Raw genomic sequence first — 23,293 nt, forward strand, 5'->3', positions numbered from 1 at the left:
CACACACTCCTTGAGGCTTCTACACACACACTCCTTGAGGCTTACACACACACACACACACACACTCCTTGAGGCTTCTACACACACACACACACACTCCTCGAGGCTTACACACACACACACACACACACACACACTCCTCGAGGCTTACACACACACTCCTCGAGGCTTACACACACACATACTCCTTGCGGTTTACACACACACACACACACGCACACACACACACACACACCAACCCCACTATCTTGACCCCAGTCCTGCCTTCCACTGCAGGCTAGGCTGGAGCAGGTACACAGGTTCAGATAAGAGCTCGGGACACAGGGAATCCAGGTCAGAGAAAGCTCTCAGGAACAGAAATAGCAGTAGCAATACCAGGAAGGTAGCAAGAAGGTGGGGGGAGGAGGGAAGGAAGGGGAAACCCACCCAAATGATGCACACATAACCACACCCCTACCTCCAGGGGACAAACGACAGAAACAGTGGGGAAAGGGAGACGGCGGTCAATTAGACATGAAAATATACAATTTGTAATTTTTCAAGGGGTCACAAGGGTGGGAGGGAAAAAAAGAGGAGCTGATATCAAGGGCTCAAATAGAAAGTAAATGTTTAGGAAATAATGATGATATACAAATATGCTTGATACAATTGATGTATGGGTTGTTGTAAGAGCCCCCAATAAATGATCTTTTAATAATAAAAAGAATGCTCTCAGGCTCCTTGTCGGATGAAGAAAAGGCACCATAAAAATCTCTGCCAGGAGGAAGGGACCCAAGATTCTTGTGTCCCCAGGAAGAACCAACAGAGCTGACCAGCTGTGTGAGCTGGGCCAGGTCACTGAGCCTCTCTGGGTGTATTTCTTCTGTGGGACATGAGAGGCGTGTGGTGGGTGCCACCTGGCCGTCCCAGCTCATCACTGCCCCGTGTACAGTAGAATGAAACACCGCCTGGTCTCTGCTATGCCCAGCACAGCTCCATCGGAGCCCATTGCTTCCTTCACTGCGTCAGCCCATCCCTGGAGCCTGTTCCTCTTGACCACTGACCCTGAAGCAGCCATGAGGTCCTTTCCCAGGGATGGCACACTCCTGATAATGTGCCAAGTACACCAGTCTTCTCAATCCGTTCTTCCTTATGGATCTGCTTGGTTTCTGGGTTTAGTTGTGAGTTTATATATATTTATATATATTTGAGGTGTCTTCCTAGCCTCGTTTCAAAGAAGCAGAATATTCTTCCAAAACAGCTTTATTCATTCTTCTGAAAAAAAACAACAGGATATGTTCAATATTCCAACCAAACTCACTGCCATTGAGTCCATTCTAACACCAGGCGATCCCACAGGACAGGGTCGAACTGGCCCTCTGGGTTTCTGCGACGGTAACTCTGGACCGAAGTAGAAAGCCCCGCCTTTCTCTCTCTTTACCAATTCCGTAATTCAAAAACACGAATTCTTTGCTCTCCCGTAGCCATCACTCAGCTTCCATGCATCTGAGGTGATTGAACATTATTTTGGCTTGCCTCAAACACACCTTAGTCCTCAGACTGTCACCTTTGCTCTTTCACACTTCAAAAGAGAGTTTGTGCAGCAGATTCCCCCAAAGCAGTACAACATATGTTTATGAAATCTTGGCCAGCCTCACTCTCCTCTCCATTTATCATGATGTTGTCTCTCGTTCCAGTTGCGAGGATGCTGTGGTTTGGTTTTTCTCTCTTGTACATTGAGGAGTGATCCACCCTGAAGTCTGTGGCCTTCAATCTCCACCTGTAAGCATTTCAAGTCCGCTTCCCTTTCAGCGAGCAAGCTTGTGTCCACACAGCCAGGGTTATTCACGAGCCTCCCTCCGACCTCATGCTGAGTTTTTCACCCCAGGCTTCTCAGATTATTTGTTCAGCCTACAGATTAAATAAGTATTATCAAAGGATGGAAGTCGGACACACGCCTTTCCTGACTTTAAGCCATGCAGTATCCTCTTGTTTGGTTCGAACGAAACAAAACCGTATGCTCCAGGTGGGTGTACAGACCCTAGAGGAGCATGCTTCTTCTGAAATTCCTGTTCTTCCCAAGATCCTCATAGCTTGTTCTCATCCACATTGCACAGTCAGTAAAACACAAGTAAACGTCTTTCTGGTATTCTCTGTGTAAACCAAGATATCCTGTGCTCTACATGTCTCTGCTGCATGGCTTGGCTCTCTGGCAGCTCCCTGTCAATGTACTGCTGCAAGAGACTTTGAATTACTTTCTGCAAAACGTTGCTTGCATGCGGGACTAGTGATCATGTCCAATCATTTCCACATTCTGTTTTGTCGCCTTTCTTGGAAATGGGAACAAATATGGATCTCTCCCAATCCGCTGGCCGGGTAGCTGGCTTCCGAAGTTCTTGGCATGAATATTGCTTTCAGCACTGCATCAGTTCTGGAAACATTTCCATTGGTATTTCACCCATTTCTGGAGTCTGGCTTTTCACCAATACCTTCAGTGCAGCTTGGACTTACTCCTTCAGTACCGCTATGTGGTTGGAAGGGTGCCAGCCGCCACCACTAATCACGGGTTCGAGAGGCACAATTGTATGGTTGTGATATATAAATATATTAAATTCATAAAGAGCATGAGAGATGAAAGAGAGACTGAAATAATGGAGTCAGACACATTTCATGGTAGCGATGCTCACCTCAGCCCCGCTTGGTGGTCCACGTGGAGAGGGGGAGGGGAGTGAGGACAAGGGGAAAGGGAACAGGGGAGCGAGGACAGGAGAGGAGAGGGGGAACCAATGAGAGGCCAAGGGGGAAGCCGGAGAGGGAACTCTTTATTGCGAATCCAGGCCTATATATCTTTGAGGGGAGTGCAAGCCCCCTGATTACAGGAAAAGCCATATGTCACAGGAAGGGGTTGTGCTATAGGTTATACAGTAATGGGAGGGGGGTGATCTGGGGGTATATGCGCAATAGGAAGAGGAGGGATTGGGGGTATACATGTGACAAGATGGGAGGATCCTAGATTCAGGATGGCGGCCTAACTTTGAATGTCACTGAGCCAGTTTGACCTGTGCTCTGGATCTCCATAGAAACCACTATCAGTAGGGTGTAAACCCCACCTACAGAAACCAAGTTAATGGTCGCAAGTCTCTAGGGGAAGTAGCCCATTGTCCTTAACAGCAGGGAGCGGGCCTACCTGTGGTGGGACCAGGCAGTAGTCTGGCAGCTGACTGCCTTCAGGGAAGTAACTTGACAATTATGAGCTGCAAGCAGTGTCCTAAGTGTAACATATTTGGGAGAAATCTTTCTATTCCCCGCACCACTAGTTCTTGATCTTGTGCTACCTCTAGAAATGCTTGGACCTCAACCAATTCTTTTTGGTACAATGGCTCTGTGGGTTCTTTCCATCTTCTATGGACGCTTCCTGCGTCGTTCAGTATTTTGCCCATCGAGTCCCTCCATAATGCAATTTTGAATTTCCTCCAGTTGTTGTTTTTTTTTTTCAATTTAAGAAATACCGAGTGTGTCCCCCTTTGGGTTTTCTAACTCTTTGCACATTACAGTGTGATACTTTGTCTCTTTTAGGTGCCCTTTGAAATGTTCTATTCCACTCTTTAACTTCATTATTTCTTTACATTCAAGGGCAAGTTTGAGCCTCTTCCAATATCTATTTTTGTCTTTTCTTTCTTGTCTTTATAACAAACGACCTTTTTCTTTTCTTTTTTTTTCATGAAGACGTTATTGCTGTCACCCCACAGCTCCTCTGATCGTCAGTCATTAAAGTTTAACATGTCAGATCTGTTCTTGAGATGAGATGGACTCACGCTTGTGTCGGGAGCTGCGTGTCTCCCCACCCTGGATTTTAGCCATGAATCTACTCTCGCCATACAAACTGCCCAGAGGTTTTTCTGCCCTTTGTTCCTTTCCCGCCAGAGGGTGGCTGCCCTGACCCTTGCTAGGATTGGTGCTCTTTCACTAGTAGCTGCTATGCTCATTGGTCAATACATGTCTGATGGCATCTCCCCCCAGGCTCACCAGGAATGCTTCATTAGCATACTTACCAGTTTGATCAGTTGACTGCCATCCCTTCCTTGTTTGGAGATGCACGACTATTTGCCACCTCAGCTGTACCCTATTTTACATGTGACGTAACGGTGACAGCCCCTCGCTGGCTATTTAAACCTCTGCTCTCAACTCAATAAATGAGGCTTGATCAGATTCCTGTCTTGTCTCCATTTCTCGCGCCCTTGCCCATCTTCATTCCCAGTCCCTCTTTCAGGTCCACGTTGTTGATGTCCTGCGGGCCAGGACACGCTTGTATTTTGGCTCCTATGGACTTGCTTGAATTGTCTTCAGCTTTAATCTTTAACTTGCATGTGAGCGTGTTAGACGAGGTTATTCCATTCTTTCTAGTTCAATCTGTGAAGATGTTTTGCTTTGTTTTTTAATCATTTTATTGGGGGATTGTACAACTCTTATCACGATCCATCCATCCATCCATTGTGTCAAGCACATTTGTATATTTGTTGCCACCACAATTCTCAAAACATTTTCTTTCTACTTGAGCCCGTGGTATCAGCTCCTCAAATATTCCGCCTTCCTCTCCACTCCCCCCTCACGAACCATTGATAATGTATAAATTATTATTTTGTCATGTCTGACATCTCCCTTGTGAAGCTGTTATAACCATGAAACACCTCTAATCATTTCTTAATAAGATTTGTTTTGCAATTATTTTATGGCCAATTGCCAAGGTTTATTCTTTCCAGATAATCTGTCTTTGCTCTGGACTTATCACCCTTGATATAGATAAGCATTGAGATGAACATCTGTTTTATGGACGGACTTCCATACAGTCCAGGCTCAATCTCTGTGGAACCTTTTGCCCCGATGTCCAGGGACCCCATGAGTATTTGTGGATGGGACCACCTTTCCATCTGGTCTACCTACCCTGCAGTGGGTAGCAGGGATTCTTGGCTAGGTCACCTGTGGGAGGGAGCTTAGAGAAGGTGGCTGTGGTGGAGGATTTTCCCTGGCACGCACACCCAGCCTTTGGGTATGGCAGCTTCACCCTGGAGGTCCACAACTGATCCTGAGGGAGGGATGATTCCCTACTGCCCGGTGAAGAGGCTGATACAGGCCTACCCATATGGACTCATTTCCTGGGAAGGATGGGCACGGTTCACTAGTAATACAAATAATCCGAGGGATTCACTGGGGTTGGGCAAAGCGCAAAGGAAAATGTTGTGATCATTTTGATCAGAATGTCTGTTGGGGGCACTGTGAGATTCCTCAGGTGGGAAATGCCTTGAATCTTGGCTGTGTAAAGAGAAAGAAATCCACAGCAAAGATGGTATGTGATCCAAGTGAGTTTTTATAAAAGATAGAAGAAGTTTAGGTTTTACAGAACATGGGACTGCACCCTCACATACTTGGTGACCTGAGGGGGTCGGGGTGGGGGTGGGGGTGGGGTGGAGGTGGGGGTGGGGGTGGAGGTGGGGGTGGGGGAGAGAGAGAGAGAGAGAGAGACCACAACACAACCAAGCAGAAGGCAGAAGAACAGCCAGAAAGAAGAGGGCGGTGACTTCCAAGTTCCAGTTTTCAGGAATTTGTGCTGGGAGGCGTGATCAGTGGTACCAGCTGATCCTATTAGCTGAATTAAGCCCACCTGGCCTAGATTGCGCCAATCCAGGTGTACCTGCCACCTAGGTGTACCGACCCCCACCTCTCTGGCTTGGGACCTGAATTGGGGCACATGCCTGATGGACACCCTGACCCCTGGTCTGCTACCTCACAGTATTAACCCTAATAAGGGTCTGTGCCCTGGAGCAGCAGAGGGAATTCACAAACTCTAAATTTGAGAGAATAAGTTTATTACGACGTGATACCAGCTGGGATACTGACAGATTCCCAAGGCTGCCTCGTTGGGGTCTCCCTTGTGCTCCGAATACATAGAGATTACATGCAGAGAGACTACTTCGGGGCTGGGGGCTGGGGATCACTTTCCCAGGCAGGCTTTAGGGTTATCATGGGATGCCGTAGTTGACAGTGAGCAAGCAGACAGAACAATGAGGCTTTTTAAGTGCTAGGATGGTCTAGGATGTTTTTGATTGGTGGCAGCAGTTAGCGGTAGGTAAACCAGTAAGAGAGGACTCTCAGAGCTGTCTGGGTATCTACACCCAACATGGTTGCCTCTGAGTAGTGCAGAAAGTTGTAGAACATCCCTAAGAGACCGGGCTGGGGGAATAGGGCAAACATGGCGCGATTTAGGTCAAATACAGCAAGCCAGCCAGGTTACAGAGGGCTGGAGGATGGGGGTAGCGATAGATGAGAGAGTGAAAACTACCTTAGAATGGAAAAGCAAATGTGCATGGGGTCGTATAGCCTTATGGCACACCAGGCGCAGAGAAAGCCCGCTGTGAAGTTGCTGGGAGGGGTATCGTGCTCACTTTGGCAGCACATATACTGAAACAGAAAAGGCAGTGGAGGTACTGAGGTAAGATGCTCCCCTATCCAGGTGATATAACTGGGTTCCATTCCCAGGCAATGTGTGTCATGCACAGCCACCACTTGGCGGTCCCGGGTGGATTGTACATGACCCTGAATAGGTTTCAGGGGAGCTGCTAGACTAAGACCGTGGCTAGTTGATCTCCTTCTGGTTATCAGCCTGAAGACGCCATAGATCACAAGGGTCCGATAGGTTGATCACCAGAATGGGCAGTATGGTGCAAGGGGGTTCCCAAGAGTTCTAGGGGAGCAAGCAACAACATTCACAAGAAACATTCTTTCTCCCAAGGCCTGAGATGATGCTGAAATAGTCCACCCACCCAACCCAGTGTCAACCCACAGCCATTAACCTGTAGGACAAAGGAGAACTGTCCCACGAGGAGTCTAAGCTGTCGTCTCTACAGAAGCAGACTGCCACAACTTTCTGAATCCCCCAACCTTTTGCTAGCTGTTAAGTGTTAAGGGCTCCTCAATGGTGAATAAAACAAAACAAAACTCACTGGCATCAAGTCCATTCTGACGCATAGTGACCCTACAGGTCAGAGAATAACTGCTTCGTTGGGTTTCCAAGACTGTCTATCTTTATGGGTGGAGGCAGCCTCGTCTTTCCCCGATGGAGTGGCTGGGGTGCTAAGACTGGTGAGCTTGTGATTGGCAGTGCAGGACGCACCTCACTGTTGCAGGATACAAAAGAGACCCCGTCCTGAATACGATTTAAAGAGAGCATGTATTAAATTCTTAAAAGAGACAACACAGAGACACAGTCCCTCGTCCAGATGAGGGTCGCGATTTCAACCTCGTATGGATGGTCTAGTCGGAAAACAGGAATCCAAAGCTGTCTTTCCTGGTGGGATCTATGGGAGGTCTAGGGAAACTTGGTACCAGAAAAAGAGAGGGAGAGAGAGACAGAGACAGACTTTCTTCCACATTTCGATGGATCTTCAGAGACCCTACAAGGGCAAGTGCTCTTAGAATTACGAACCTGGGTCTTGGGGCTTTCAGAAACTTTATTAAGTCTTACAAGTCTTGCTAAGTGTTCTCCTAGCTGTGAATTGTTCCTTTGATCTCTTTGTCCCATTTGAATTCAATGCCTCCGTTTGGATGACTCAGTCTTCTGAAAATTGGTGATTTACTTTGACTTTTGATAGAGGTACTTCCTACATTTGGAAGGAGTTCCAAGGTCATGTGGTTTGGCGCATGGTTGGAGTGTGGGGCAGCAAAGGAAACTGTCACCAAAGCAAGTGTAGTTGGTGGCAGATCAATACATCACAATTGCAGGTGGGGGGGTGGGCACAGAAGCAGAAACGATGAAGACGACGAATCAATCCTCCCTCTAACCATCCCCAGGCTGGTGACCTCCATCAGGGACACACCTGGGCTGACCAAAGAGGGGTGGAGGCAATCCAATCTCCAAGGCATTCTCCCTGAGGTTGAGATTATCTACATCCTTGGTTAATGATCACAAAGTAGTCAATAGACGCTCAATCTATGTGGGGACTCTGAAAACAGAGTTTGAGCTGTCATTGACGACCCTTTTCAAAACCAGGGTGCTCCAAATTTAAACTCTAAAAACCACTATGCCAATGGGGTGATACAGGCATCATAAAATTACACCACCTGTTAGCAAAGTTTAAAGTTTACCTTGTACAAATAATTTAACTTTATCTAAAGTAATCTGTTTTCTGCCCTTGTTTCCTGAGACTCTAAACCTTTGGAGTTTCCTGAACAACTGAGATAGCTTTGTTGTACGAATTTATGGGGTTGGCCAATCCACAGGACCAACAGGTAAACTCAAGAAAGAAGGGGAGGATCGTTAGTCAAGTGGGTTAATTTTCTAAATTGTAGTTTCTCTCTTTTTTTCCAAAGAAGTTTGCAGTGTAGGACTTCTGTAAAGATGATGCCTTTGGCAGACATGCTACACAGATCCTCAAGAACAAGGGTGTGAGAGACCAAATGAAACGCAGATGATGACGATCCTAGAAACCGGGGCTGTGTGATTATAAAGAGACTTTTCCCAGCTTTGTATCCCCTAGAGACACGCCAAACATTAGGAGCTTTTTGCCAGCATGTGGGGGGAAGTCAGATGCTTAGAGACCTCCTCCCTGAAGGCAGTCAGTTGCCAGACAACTGCCTGGTCCCATCAAAGTAGGGCCTGCTCCTTGGGCCATTAGCTTGGTTCCTGTAGGTGGGGTTTGCACCCTACTGATAATGGTTTCTATGGAGATCCGGAGAACACATCAAACCAACTCAGTGACTTCCAAAGTCAGGCTGCCATCCTGAATTTAGGATCCGCCAATCTTGTCACATGTATACCCCCAATCCCTCATCTTCCTCTTGTATGTATATCCCTAGATTTCCCCCCTCTCATTGCTGCATAACCTATAGTGCAATCCCTTCCTGTGACATCTGTCTTTACCTGTAATCAGTGGGCTAGCATGGCCTATCCCCACACTGGGCGTTAGAGGGAAGGACAGTGAAGTGGACTGAATACCAGCTCTGAGAAGAAAATAAACAAATGCAGCTAGAATACAGACAAACAGGGGTGAACTGTCAGGTGACCTGACACCACACTGCTTTCTTGAATTTTCGCAAGCAGCACTCAATTGAGACAACAATCTGACAACACAAACACACACCAGTGGCTCTTGACAAGAAAGGTGGGATCCTTTCTTATTCTTCTCTACCTCCTGGTGACCAGAAATTGGCCAGGTCCCACCCTTACTAACCCCGAGGGCTGGCAATACCCCCACCCTGAACCCCTGCACTGCTCCTGCTCTGCTTGAGAGCAGAGTTGTGTCTCTTGGTTCAAACTCTGAATCTCATCATACCAGCAGAACTTGCAGCCCTGGGTCCCTAGACACTGGGTAGACAGGAATGCCTTCCATAACCATCTGCCTTCCTCCTAGCTGCCCTGTTGGTCTGAAGGAATTCCATCCAGTAACAAGCCACCCTGAGTGAAACTCCAGCACAAATTACCTCTAAATCAGATGACCCAACCCCAAACCTCTAGGCAGGTGAGACTCTATGTAGGACAGAGTGTCCGACCCCCATGAACTCCTTGCTGACATACAGGGTTGGTTCGTATGAGGCACCCTGCTTTCCAGAGTTTTCTCCTCTCTAGGTCTTGCCCCTCACCAGAATTTTTTTCTTTTTTCTCTTTTCCTTCTCTTGCTTTATAGTCTTTCTTCCACTGCCTTCCTCACTCCTTTAAAAAGAAAGTTTCCCTTCCCTCTTTTTTATTAATAGTATTTAAATATATATCAGTAGTAGTATTTTTAAGTTCTTTTTAAAATTAAATACTTTCATTTGGGGCTCTTACAGCTCTCATCACAATCCCTATATTCATGCATTGTGTTAAGCACATTTGTACATATGGTGCCTTCATCATTTTGAAAGCAGCAGTACTTTTTTTACGTACTCTGTTCTTTTCCTGCCTCCCTAGTGTTACTAAGGAACTCTGGTGGTGTGTGGATGCACATTGGGTTGCTAGCCTCAATGTTTTCAGTTCAAAACCATCAGCCACTCCTCAGGAGGAAAAAGAAGCTTTCTACTCCTGTAACGTGTTACAGTCTCAGAATCTTATCGGGTCAATATGAGTTGACATTGACTCAATGGCAGTAAGCTTGTTTTTTTAGAGCTTTACTTAATTATATTTTTTCTTTTTCTCTTTCTTTGTTTTAATTTTTCTTGCCTTCTTCCTTCATTTGTTATTAAATTATTTTTCCTTGCTGTTGTTTGCCTGCTTTTTGCCACTTTTTCTTAATAGTTCTCGCTCTCTTTCTATTCATGTTTGTTTTGTTTTCTTTGATTCCCTCCCACCCTACCCCCCAAAAGTGCAGCCATAGCCATAGAGCTTTCAGATTCACCCTTCACCCACTTCTGACTATTAATAACCAGTGGCCAACACCAATCAAACTGGCCCTCAACTGTGCTACACATGCTGAAATCAGAACTGGTCACACACTCAAATTTCCTGTAATACCCACCAGGAGGCAGATGGTGAGTTCCTAAGAAGACCCCAACATCCATCCATCAGTTACATTTACAAATACATCACCACCAGAATACCTCCAAGGCAACAAATACTTTCAGTTCCCATAAGACAAGATGGAGTAACTCAAGCAAGTGACAGAATTACAGAGTTAGAAACCCTCTCAGAAGATTAAATAACATTGGAACTACCTGAAAAGGAATTCAAAAGAATGACAGTAAAGTAGTTCCAAAGGGTTGAGATAAAGATTGAGAAAGCTGCAGAGGAAATTAAGGAAAACACAGAAAAAGACAACTCTGGAGGAATTCAAGAACACACTACAAGAAAAACTGGCACAATAAAAACATTCAAAATTATAAACCATAAAAAACAGGAAATAGAAATCCAGAAGATTCATACCGCTTCAGAAATAGGTAACACCCAAAAAAAGGGCAGAAAACTAGAAGTGAATCAATAAAAGGCTGAATTAGTGAGCTTTCAAAGAAATCTTTCATTACTAACCTCCTAGAAGAACAATATGAAAACAACAACCAAGCAACCAGCAAGAAATCCTAAGAGTTCTGTGGAAAACCATCAAGAGATCTTACATGTGATCAGAATTCCAGAACAGGAAGAGGGAGCAAAAAGCCCAGATGAACTGTCAAAGAGTCGTTGGAAGAAAGCATTCCTGATGTCATGAAAAACAAGAAGATATGCATTCAAGAAGCGGAATGAAACCCAACAGATAGACCCCACAAGAAAATCACTAAGCTATATCATAATGATCCTTCCAAAACCAAAGACAAGGAAGACATGCTAACAGCAGCTTGAGGGGAAACCAAAACACCAAAGAAACACAAAAAGTTACCTACAAAGAAGAACCAATAAGACTAAGCTCTGATTTTTCTGCAGAAACCACACGGGCAAGAATGCAATAGGATGACATATCGAAAACGCAGAAAGAAAGAACGTTAGGAAGAAAGAAGCCAACCAAGAATCATATACCTAGCAAAAGTGTCCTTTCAGTACCCAAAACCAAAACCACTGTCATTGCGTTCATTCCTATAGAACACATTAGAACTGCTCTATTGGGCTTCTGAGGCTGTAAATCTTTATGGCAGCATAAAGCCTCACCTATATCCCTTGGAGTGGCTGGAGGATTTAAACGGCTGACCTTGCGGTTAGCTGCACAGTATGTCGCTCACTAAGCCACAAGAACTCCTAATGAAGCCACTATTATGTAGTTGATTTTGACTCATAGTGGCCCTATCAAGGGTTTTCAGGGGCGATACCTTTTTATTGAAGCAGAGAAGCTCACATTTCTACCACAAAGTGGCCCGTTGATTTGAACTGCTGACCTTTCAGATAACATTCCAACACTTACCCAATCGCACCGCCAGGGCTTGATGGCAAAATGAGGACAATTCCAGATAAACAGAATTAAAGAAATGTGTAAAAGTGAGACCAACCTTACAAGAAATATTAATGGGCGTTCTTCAGGCAGAAGAGCAACGACAGTAGATAACAACCTGAGAGTCACACCTGTGACAACAACACCCGGAAGACAATGGTCGAAGTATCCAAAGTAAAACAAGCCTATACGACTGAAAATAGGGAATCAAAGAGGTAAATGTGTAACAAAGACAATTCTATGTTAAAAAGAGGAAATGACATAGGTACAGAACTTACGGATGGAGAGGAAGTCAAGTAGATTTAACTTGAGTGAAGGGGAAGGCAATTGATAATAAGAGGGACAGTGATAAAAAAATGATGAAGACAGAGGAAGAGACTTGAGGGAGTGTTGGAGTTACAGGCAATGGATGCCAATACTGTTGCATACACAAACCTGCAATAACACTGATCTACAAGTAGTTGCATGGGGAGACAAGCAGGCTGAATGGGTGTTGGAGGGTGAGAAAGAATATTTGACAGAGGATATTTGTACATAGTACTTACCTTTGATGCAACTGTATCTATAAATGTGGTGAAGCATACAAGGGTCAAAGTGATTACAACTTTTAGCCATCCCCAAACACCTTGAGTGATCTAGTCTGGGCCTAGGGGATTAGGAGTATGGTCTGACACCAAAGTCAACTGGCATCACACAGTTCACTACACCAATGTGCTAAATCCTTCTTGGGTGACTGGAGTCTTGAAAGCTCATGACCCATCATCTAAGGTACAACTAATGGTCTTTCCCCAACAAAAAGAAAGAAAAGTGATAAAAATGTAAGACACATGGAAATAATTAGTCCAATGTACTAAGGAACTACTTGAAATCAGTCTTCATAACCCTGACACCAGAAGAACTAAATGGTGCTCAGGGACCACTACCAATTGCTTTGAAAGGGATCACATTAAAAGTTTCTGGATACAGTGTGAGAAAAATGTGGGACGAAGCTCAAAATAATGAAAATATCATGCTTACTGATCTGATAGAGACTAAATGGACTCGTCACCCTTTAGGTCTGTAATTTAGGTCTGTAATTGTTCCCCTTGGCTGGCTTTTCGGCCAAACTGTAGACAATTATATTAGGGGAACAATAACACCTCAGAATGAACATTTAAGATCAAAGTTCAGAAGGGTTATGAAGGAGGGAGATGGACACAGGAAACAGAGATAAGTGGGATAAAAGATCTTACCTTGAAGGGACTGCAATAAGGGAGATGAAACAAAAGGTGCACAAATTTTTAGATGTAAAACTCATGATCTGATCTGTAAACATTCACCCAATTCTCTCTCTCTCTCTCTCTCTCACACACACACACACACACACACAAACACACACAGATTTAGAATTTCTGAAACCCCAAGAAGCAATACTACTCTGTCCTATAGGCTCTCTCTGAGTCAGAATCAAATAGAAGGCAGAGGGTTGGGTTTGTTTGTTGTTTTTTTTAACCGTGCTATTGGCACTTCACCCACATGTCATACAATTCAATAATTCAGTTATGTCAAGAAGAGTTGTACAATTATCACCACAATTTATTCTAGAAGGTTTTCTTCTTCTTTGTACTTATTGTTATTCATGTAATTATTATTTAATTGGGGAAAAAAGTATACACCAAAAATTCTCCAATTCAGCAAGTTCCACGTATATAATCCAGTGCCATAAAGTGTACATTCTGTGTGGCACAACCTTTTCCAAATTATTCTACCACCATTAACATAAACTCAAGTGGGTTTGGTTTATACATATAGGTGTAGAACTATAGGTGTATAGGTGTATAACTAAGGCTTTCTTGGTTACCCTAGTGAGACAATTCTCAGTGAGGGTGTGTCCTTCATCTAATCTCCTCTGAGTTATAAAAAGAACAGATTAGACTCACAGGCCAGCACAAGTGATGCATGCAATACGAGGGCTGCCAAGGAACCAAGGGCTACCATTGAGGAGAGAATGGGCATGACTGAGACCCTTGTTCAGACTTTAAGGCTCCAGAACTGTGAGAAAATTAATGTCTGATATTTAAAGTCCATAAACAACAACACAAAAATTAAAAATCTAATTGTCACTAACCAAAGGAAAAAAATGGAATTATAGGGGAAAAAAATTTCCACACACAAAAAATGTTTGAGTCATTTTATTGGGGGCTCTTACAGCACTTATAACATTCCATACATCAATTGTATCAAGCTATGTGGGTCTCCACATAGCTCCTCCGGCTCCAGCCTCTGGCTGCATCAGCATAGCTCCATTGGGGTTGTCATCAGAAATGTCTCGCGGGGAGTGAGTCTGTCTCCTGCCTCCAGTGAGCTATTTATCTCCTTAGCACCTCCAAATGAGGTCATCAAGCTGTGACCTGATAGACAGGCTAGACTCCACCCCTTCCCTCTTAAGTCTCAAATCGACAACTGATTATTTAACTACCCCAGAGGACAATGTTGCAAATCTTGCTTGCTCTTTCCTGGGTCTGGATCCTGCATCTGGCTTGTCATCTGGTCTCCAGCCCTTTGGATGTGAGCCAGATGCCTGTCGTGTTACCTGCAGACCCTAGCAGTCACCAGCAATACGCCATTTTATCTGCCAACTTTGGATTCACTCACCTCTACAGGCAGGAGCCTGCTGTCTGACCTGCTCATCTTGGATGCAGTTACTTCTGAAGCGAGACCTTTGTACATCTGTTGCCCTCATCATTCTCAAACATTTAGTTGCTCCTTGAACCCTTGGTATTTGCTCCTCATTTTTCCCCTCCCTCCCCATAGCCCCCTCCCTCATGAGCCCTTGATCATTTAAAAACTATTATTATTTGGTCATATCTTACACTATCCGACGTCTCCCTTCACCCACTTTTCTGTTGTCCGTCCCCCAGGGAGGAGGTTATATGTAGATCCTTATAATCGGTTCCCCCTTTCCACCTCACCTTCCCTTGACCCTCCCAGTCTCACCACTCTCAGCACTGGTCCTGAAGGGATCATCCATCCTGGATTCCCTGTGTTTCCAGTTCCTATCTGTACCCGTGTACATCCTCTGGTCTGGCCGGATTTATAAGGTAGAATTGGGATCATGATAGTGGGGCCGGGGGGGAGGAAGCATTTAAGAACCACTAGGGGTCCTCAAACTTTTTAAACAGGGGGCCAGTTCGTTGTCCCTCAGACTTGTTGGAGGACCGGACTATAGTTTTTTTTTTTTAAAAAACTATGAACAAATTCTTATGCACACTGCACATATCTTATTTTGAAGTAAAAAAAAACAGGGCAAAAACGCCTGGCGGGCAAGATAAATGTCCTCGACGGGACACATGTGGCCCACAGGCCATAGTTTGAGGACACCTGAACTAGAGGAAAGTTGTATGTTTTATGTTGCTACACTGCACCCTGACTGGCTCTTTCTCCTCCCCATGACCCTTCAGTAAGGGGATGTCCAGTGGCCTACAGATGGGCTTTGGGTCCTCAATCGGCACTCTCCTCGTTCACAATGATATGATTTTTCTGTTCTTTGATGCCTGATACCTGATCCCATCCACACCTTGTGATCACACAGGCTGGCGTGCTTCTTCCATGTGGGCTTTGTTGCTTCTCAGCTAGATGGCTGCTTGTTTACCTTCAAGCCTTTAAGACCTCAGATGCGATATATTTTGATAACCAGGCACCATCAGTTTTCTTCACCACATTTGTTTATGCACACATTTGTCTTCAGCAGTCGTATTGGGAAGGTGAGCATCATGGAATGCCAGGTTAATATAACAAAGCATTCTTGCATTGAGGGAGTACTTGAGTGGAGGCTCAATGTCCATCTGCTACCTTAATACTAAACCTGTAAATATATGCACATAGATTCATTTCCCCATCATCATAAATATATTTATATATGTACATGCCTTTATTTAGACCTCTATAAATGCCCTTTGCCTCCTAGTTCTTTCCTCTATTTCCTTTTGTCCCACTATCATGCTCAGCCTTCATTTGGATTTCAGTAATTCCTCTTGGTTACATTGCCTTTGATCAGTCCCTACCAGGCCTCTTACACCCTCTTTGCCACTGATTTTGGATCACTTGTTGTTCCCTTGTCCCTGGGTTGATTAACACCACTTCCTTTCCCCCACCTCCCCCTCTCCCATGTCCTCCTGGAACCATCGGTCTGTTGTTTTCTCCTCCAGATTGTTTATGCCACCTATCTTATCTAGATAGACCTGCAGAGATAATAACATGCACACACGAAAAGACAGAACAAAAGAAATCCACAAAAGAAAACAAAATGACAACAACAACAAAAAAATGACAAAACAATAAAAGCCTGTAAATAGTTCAGGGTCTGTTTGTTGACTTTTAGGAGTGTTTTCCAGTTGAGTCTGATGGGGCGCTGCGCCCTGCTCCCAAAGTCTATTTTTGGTATTCCCTTCGGACTTCCTTGCTCTGCTCCCTTGCTGTTCTGTTCCACGCCCTTAGTGTTTTGCCTCGGTGTGGTGGGGTCAGATTGGGTACATTCCCACACAGTGTCTCCAGTGTTGTCCTTCATAGGGCTATGGGTCAGTGAGGGATGCTGTGTCTCATAGTGGGGCCAGCCATATGGTCCTCTCTGTGCATTGGCTGCTCTGAGCGGGGACATCTTCCTCAAGCCTTGGTGGACCAGGATGTGCTCGACTCTCTCTTCCTCCCCGTTCATTTGCTCCTGTGTGCTCTGATCAGACATGTCCCTCTCCCTTAGCTATAGCTTCAGTGCTGTCCCTCTGAAGTAAATTCTTCTGGCGGGAGGGACAGGTGTCCACGTAGTTAGGATTGGGCCGGCCCCTCAGCTATTGCTTGATTTCTAGTCTATGTTGTCTTTGCATCTAGCATGTTGATGGGTCATGTTTTCTTATTCACTGTGCTACTCTCTGTTGACGGGTGCAGTCAGTGTTCTTACCGATAGGTGCGAATTTATTGTTTTCATTTGACCGTTGTTTTGTTTTGGTGATGTTGGTTTCTTCCCACCTGAGTTCATTTTGCTTTCTCTCTCTTTTTTACCTCTCTCTCCTGTCGTTTTACTGTTTACTGTGTCTTTGGGATTCTTCTCTTTTTAGTTTTGTTGAGGGTTATCTAGTTTCTTTTAGGTTAGTTTATTATTTATTCCAAACTTTAAAGCAGTTTGTTTTCTATGACTTGACTTCCTCTCCGTTCAGATAGTTTGTATCTACATTATTCCATCTATTTGCGTTTTAATTGTCTTCACTGTAGGTTGATATATCTAGATCCCCCTTTTCAGCCTTGTAAGCGTGTTTTACCATTATTACTACTATATTTGGGTTAACTTCTGAGTAGCGTTGTCTTTATGTTGATCCCCACTGCTGTTGTTGATTCACTGTTCAAATAATTCCCTTAGTGTTTGTTCCTGTAAATTTGGTCTTGTTTTTACAAATTCCTTTCATTTTATCTGGAAATGTCCTCATTGGTCCCTTGGATTTGTTGGATAACTTTACTGGAGGTAAGATTTTTTACTCAGAATTTTATATATGTCTTTCCATTGCCTCTTACCTGCTTGGTTTCTGCTGGAAAAATTCAAGTTTAATCTTACTTGGTCCCCTCTGTAGGTAACTTTTTGTTTTCTTTGAGTTGTTTTCAGGATTCTTCCCTTGTCTTCGATTTGGGAAAGCTTGATAATGACATAGTGTGGGATTTTCTCTTAGGGTCTGTCCTGTTTGGGATCCTTTCCATTTCTTGTATGATTGCTGTATATACTCAAGTTAAGTATAAATTGACCCAAATTATCACCCGAGGCACCTAGTTTTACCACAAAAACTGCATTAAAATGTGCTGGAAAGACTCGGCTTATACTGGAGTATATGCTCATTTTTTATGATGTTTGGTTAGTGTTCTTCCAGTAGCTCTTGGACAATTTTCCCTGTGCTTGTTTTGGTTTCTTCCTGTTTTTCAATTCCTATCACATGCATGTTATTCCTCTTAAAAGATGTCTCCAAAAAAAAAGATGTCTCATATAATTTTTAGACTTCCTTTGCAATATTTAAAAAATTTTTTTAATGGATTCTTGTTCTCAAATTCAGCATTGAGAGAATCATCTTCAACATCATTCATTTTGCCCCTCACTGCTTAAATTATACTTCAACACATTAATAGCTCTTATAGCTTAGTATTGATAGTTTGGATTTCTGTTTGACGTTCTTGTATGAGTTCCAATTTTTAGAAATTTATTTGGTCAGATTGCTCTTGTAGTGTTTTCCTGAATTTTTCTTTACTTATTTATTTTTGTAGCTTTCCTGTTCTTTTTGTCCCTCTGTTGTAAGTACCAAATAATCATTCTTTTGAATTCTATTTTCAGGTTATTCCAGTGCCTTATTTTCCTCACAACGATTTTTAGGCTTTTTATTATTGATCACTCATGATTTGAGGAAGCCAACAACAACTAGGGGTATGCATTGGCTTTTATAGGGTCCAGGTGGCAGGACTCCACTGCCTCACCACAGCTCCTATTGCACTTCCCCATTGACTCTTATTCTTGCATTCTGATGGTTTTTTTCCTTCCTTTTTTTATCATTCTATTGGGGGCTCATACAACTTTTATCGCAATCCATACATATATCCATTGTGTCAAGCACATTTGTACATTTGTTGCCATCATCATTCTCAAAACATTTGCTTTCTACTTGAGCCCTTGGTATCAGCTCCTCATTTTTCCTCCACCATTCTCCCTCCCTCTCCCTCATGAAACCTTGATAATTTATAAATTATTATTTGGTCATATCTTACACTGTCCGATGTCTCCCTTCACCCACTTTTCTGTTGTCCATCACCCAGGGAGGAGGTCACATGTAGATCCTTGTAATCGGTTCCCCCTTTCTACTCCACCCTCCCTCCACCCTCCCGGTATTACAACTCTCACCACTGGTCCTGAAGGGCTCATCTATCCTGGATTCCCTGTGTTTCCAGTTCCTATCTGTACCAGTATACTTCCTCTGGTTTAGCCAGATTTGTAAGGTAGAATTGGTATCATGATAGTGGAGGGGGGGGAGGGAGGAAGCATTTAAGAACTAGAGGAAAGTTGTATATTTCATCGTTGCTACATTTCACCCTGACTGGCTTGTCTCCACCCTGCGACCCTTCAGTAAGGGGATGTCCAGTTGCCTAGAAATGAGCTTTAGATCCCCACTCTGCACTCCCTCTCATTCACAATGATATGATTTTTTGTTCTTTGGTGCCTGATACCTGATCCCTTCGACACCTTGTGATCACACGAGCTGGTGTGCTTCTTCCATATGGGCTTTGTTGCCTGATGGTTTCTTATTCCAGCATAAAAGTTGTTTTCATAATCCATGGCTGTGCACCTCATTATCATATGAGGCATTGTTAGTTGATAGGTTATCTGGACATGATTTCTGGAATGGATCATGTGAGGCAATCTGGAATGGGTCATGCAAATGTCTAGTTGACCCTGACATTCCGCTCTGAGGAGAACAGGACTCTGAATTCATTCAGGACATTGAATGAGGACCAATCTGGCTACTTCCTCCTGAAATGGGATGCAGGATATATGTACATCACTTAATTGACCCTAACACTGTGAACTGCCCTGTTGACCATCGGGAGTGTGATGGTACCTATTCTGTAGCTAATCACCACCATCATTATTACATGAAACTGCTGCAATCTGGAAGAGACAAACTTGATCAATAGGTTAAAGATACATGGACTTAACAATAGGCCACAAATAGCTTGTTGGCTTCAGGAAGTTATTTATCTCTGTCACACCTCCAAAGAGGTCATTAAGCTGCGACTTGATTGACAGGCTAGACTCCACCTCCTCCTCAAGTTGACACTAAATTATGTAACAGCCATATTCAGTGTTGTACAGATGGGAAACTTTGCTGGTGTGTAATTTTCCCTCTGTCAGAGTGTTACAAATATGTTGCAATCCCATTGCTTTCTTGCCTGTATGGCTACTGCTGAGCAATCAGAGCTCAGTCTTGTTTCTTCTTTGTAGGTAACTAGTCATGTTTCCCAAGCTGCTCTCATTTGGTTTGGAAAGTATAATTATGACATGTCTTGGTGATTATATTTTGTAATCTGCCCTGTTTGGGGCTCATTCAACTTCTTGAATGACTGCTATAGTTTATTGTGCCAGCCTGGCCGATAAACACAAGTAGGATTAACTGAAGGGCAGAGGGATAAATGGCTCGGTGAGCCACACCTTGGTTGTTCTGTGCCTCAGTTTAAAGGGGTACACTACCTGTGGGATGCCTAGCCTGTGGACTGTGTCGCTGTAAGGTGAGGTCCCTTTAAGCCCACACGATTGGAATGTTCATCTCTGGAGCTGGGGACCGACAGTTGATGACAGTTGGGGACCGGCCTTGCTGTTTGCTGCCTGGATATATATAGCCCAGCTCTCTCTACAGAAGGGGACTGGCACCTGGCAGCTCTCAAAACCTTAAAGGACTGCTAGTGTCTCACTGCTATATAATTTAACTGTTAATTTCTTGTATTATCTATCTGTATATAATTTAACGGTTCATTTCTTGAATTATATATTTATCTTTATAAATATATTTATGAATAATTACTAGCAATCTCGTTTGTCTTTCTAGAGAACCCTGTCCAATACAATGACTATCTTCTCACCTTTTGTATTAGGGATATTTTCTTCCAACAATTATTTGACAATCTCCCTTCTGTTTTTTGTTGTCTCTTCTTGGTCTGGAATCACTATCTTGATGGTGTCCCATACGATTCCATTCTTGTCTAATTACATTTTCTAATTACACAATAAAAATCAGAAATAATTTTGCCAAAATGACAAATGGATATGGATAGAGTAAGAGTGTCTAATATAATTTTAAAGGCAGTTCCATGAAAGGCCAATGGTGATAATTTAAAAGGCAATATTTGGCAAGATATTTGGCAAGCTGAACATGTTTCAGAACTGAAACTGGGAAACAATCCTTAAATTGAGGAATCCCCAGAAATTTTAAGCAAGATCAATACAAATAAAACAAAACATATATCACAGTGAAACTAAAAGTATATAGTAAAGAAGCTAGAAAAAAAATCACACTACAAAGAGACCATTCTTCTGATAGATGATTTCTCAGTCGCAACCACTGAAGTCAGAAGCATTAGAATGATCTATTTGGTGTATTAAGAGACTATAATAAACCAAACTGACTGGCAGACAAGCGGTGCAACAATGGGGTCAAGCATGGGACCAATTGCAAAGATGGTGCAGGACTAGGCCGTGTCTTGTTCTTTTGTGCATAGGGTGGCTATGAGTCAGAACTGATTTGATGGCACCTCACAACAATAAACCAAAATACTTTCAGGGTCTTCAAGTCTATTCCAATTCATAATGACCCTATGGATCAGAGAAGAGATGCCCATATGCTTCCCAAGGATGGAAATAGTTGCAAAAGCAGGCTGCCACAACTTTTTCCCTTAGGGTGGCTGATGGGTTTGAACCACTGACTTTTCAGTTAGCGGACAATTGCTTAAAGCACAGCACACGAGGGCTCCTTACAAGAATATGTCAAATTCAACCTTCAGTGACCCTGTAGGATAGAAAAGGACTGCCCAAGGTTATCCATCTTTGCACAGAGAGCCTTGTCTTTCTCCCACTGAGTACTCGTGGGTAGAACCACTTACTTTTTTGGTTAGCAAATCAACACTTAACCCACTGCACCGACAGCAGTCCTAAGAGACTATAATAGCTACCTGAAATTCTCTACCCATTGGAATTATCAGAAGCAATTATACTGAGAATTTCTTCCCAATAAAGGAACATCGCTAACATATTTCATGAAGAAGGAAAATTATTCTAGAAGGGGAGACCTGTGATATGTGAAAGAATGGGAAGCAAAGAAAATGGTAAGCATGAGGCAAATATAAACAAATATCAACTGCATAAGTAATACCAATAATGTCCAGTGTAGAACAATAATACAGAACTACCTAAAAGAGTACCAATAACTTCTAGTTTAAAATCAGGATAAAACTAAAAATAGTTACATGTAAGTCAAGATAGAGAGAGGATTAAAGTTTTTCTAAGGTCCTTGCATTGTCCTTGAGGAGGATAATGATTAACCTTAGAAGTTACTAAGTAAGAAAAAGAAAGAAAAAGTTTAACGGCGCATATAACTTATAAACTAGTAGAGGGAGAAAGTGGAATTGGTGTTGGGATAATTACATCTGAAAGGAGACAAAGAGAAAAAGGAATAAATTGAATAAATATCAACAACCAACATACACCCAAATCTACCAACCATCAAAATCTCTATAAAAGGTTAAACTAACCAGTTAAAGGACAAAGATTATCAGACCGGTTTAAAAAATAATCCAGCTATATGCTCTTTTCAGGAGACACACCTGTAAGGAAAGATAAGGAAAGAGACAGACTGACAATAAAAGGTCATGAGAAGACATGAGATAAACATCAACCAAGAGAAACCGGGTTGAGCTGCATGAACAGCACACCACCAAATCATCTTTAATAAAATAAAACCATGCACCTAAAGAAGAGATGTTAGACTGGATCTTCCAAAAGTGGGTGCAACGATATGTCCCAGCCTGCATGGCTCTCGGTTAGCTTATCACTCCACCACAGGTACAATCTTGTTCCTTTTGCCTTGAGTATGGGCACATTTATATTTGAGTGTCGGGGTGACTAACAGAATGCTTCAGAGGTGATGACACGGGACCACAGAGGAAAGGCCAGCAAAGAAAATGCTAGCTCTTTAGAACACATGAGCTTCCACGAAAGGGCCCCGATTGCTCTGAGCCTGCTATCCGGTGGGGAAGTCCTTCCTGGCCCACAAAGCTAAACCACATGGAAGGTTCTGAGGTTATCTAAGCAAGAGCTGTCCAGCCAGCCCCCAGCTACTCCAGCCCCGCCCCCTCCCAGGGGATTCCCATTTCATGACTGCACCCATATGGATGACTCAAGCCAGAACCGCTCACCTGCACACATGTCAAAGGTCTAGCCCACAGACACAATGAGATAATAATGAGTTTCAAGCCACTACATCTTGAGATAAGTTGTTATACAACAATAGTAACCGAAACAGGCTTGCTACCTATTGATAAAATATGCATGTCTTTAAGAAGATTTAACTATACTAAACTTAATAATATTGCTATGACATTAAAGGTAAATTCTGATAACATTACAGGGAAAAATAGACAAGTCCACCATAAAAAAAAAAAACCACTACCATCGAGCTGTTTCCAACTAAGCGTTGACTCTACAGGACACAGCAGAACTGATCCGCGGGGTTTCCAAGGTTCTAAGACTTAATGGGCGCAGACAGTCTCTTCTGTTCCCCCACGTGGGCTGCTAGTTTTAAGTGTCAACACAAATAAGTACAGAAGCTTAACCCACTACACCAGCAGGACTCCTAAGAGATTATAATAGTTACCTGATATTCTAT

This window comes from Tenrec ecaudatus, chromosome 16 (assembly GCF_050624435.1).
Source record: "Tenrec ecaudatus isolate mTenEca1 chromosome 16, mTenEca1.hap1, whole genome shotgun sequence".
Classification (NCBI taxonomy): Eukaryota; Metazoa; Chordata; class Mammalia; order Afrosoricida; family Tenrecidae; genus Tenrec; species Tenrec ecaudatus.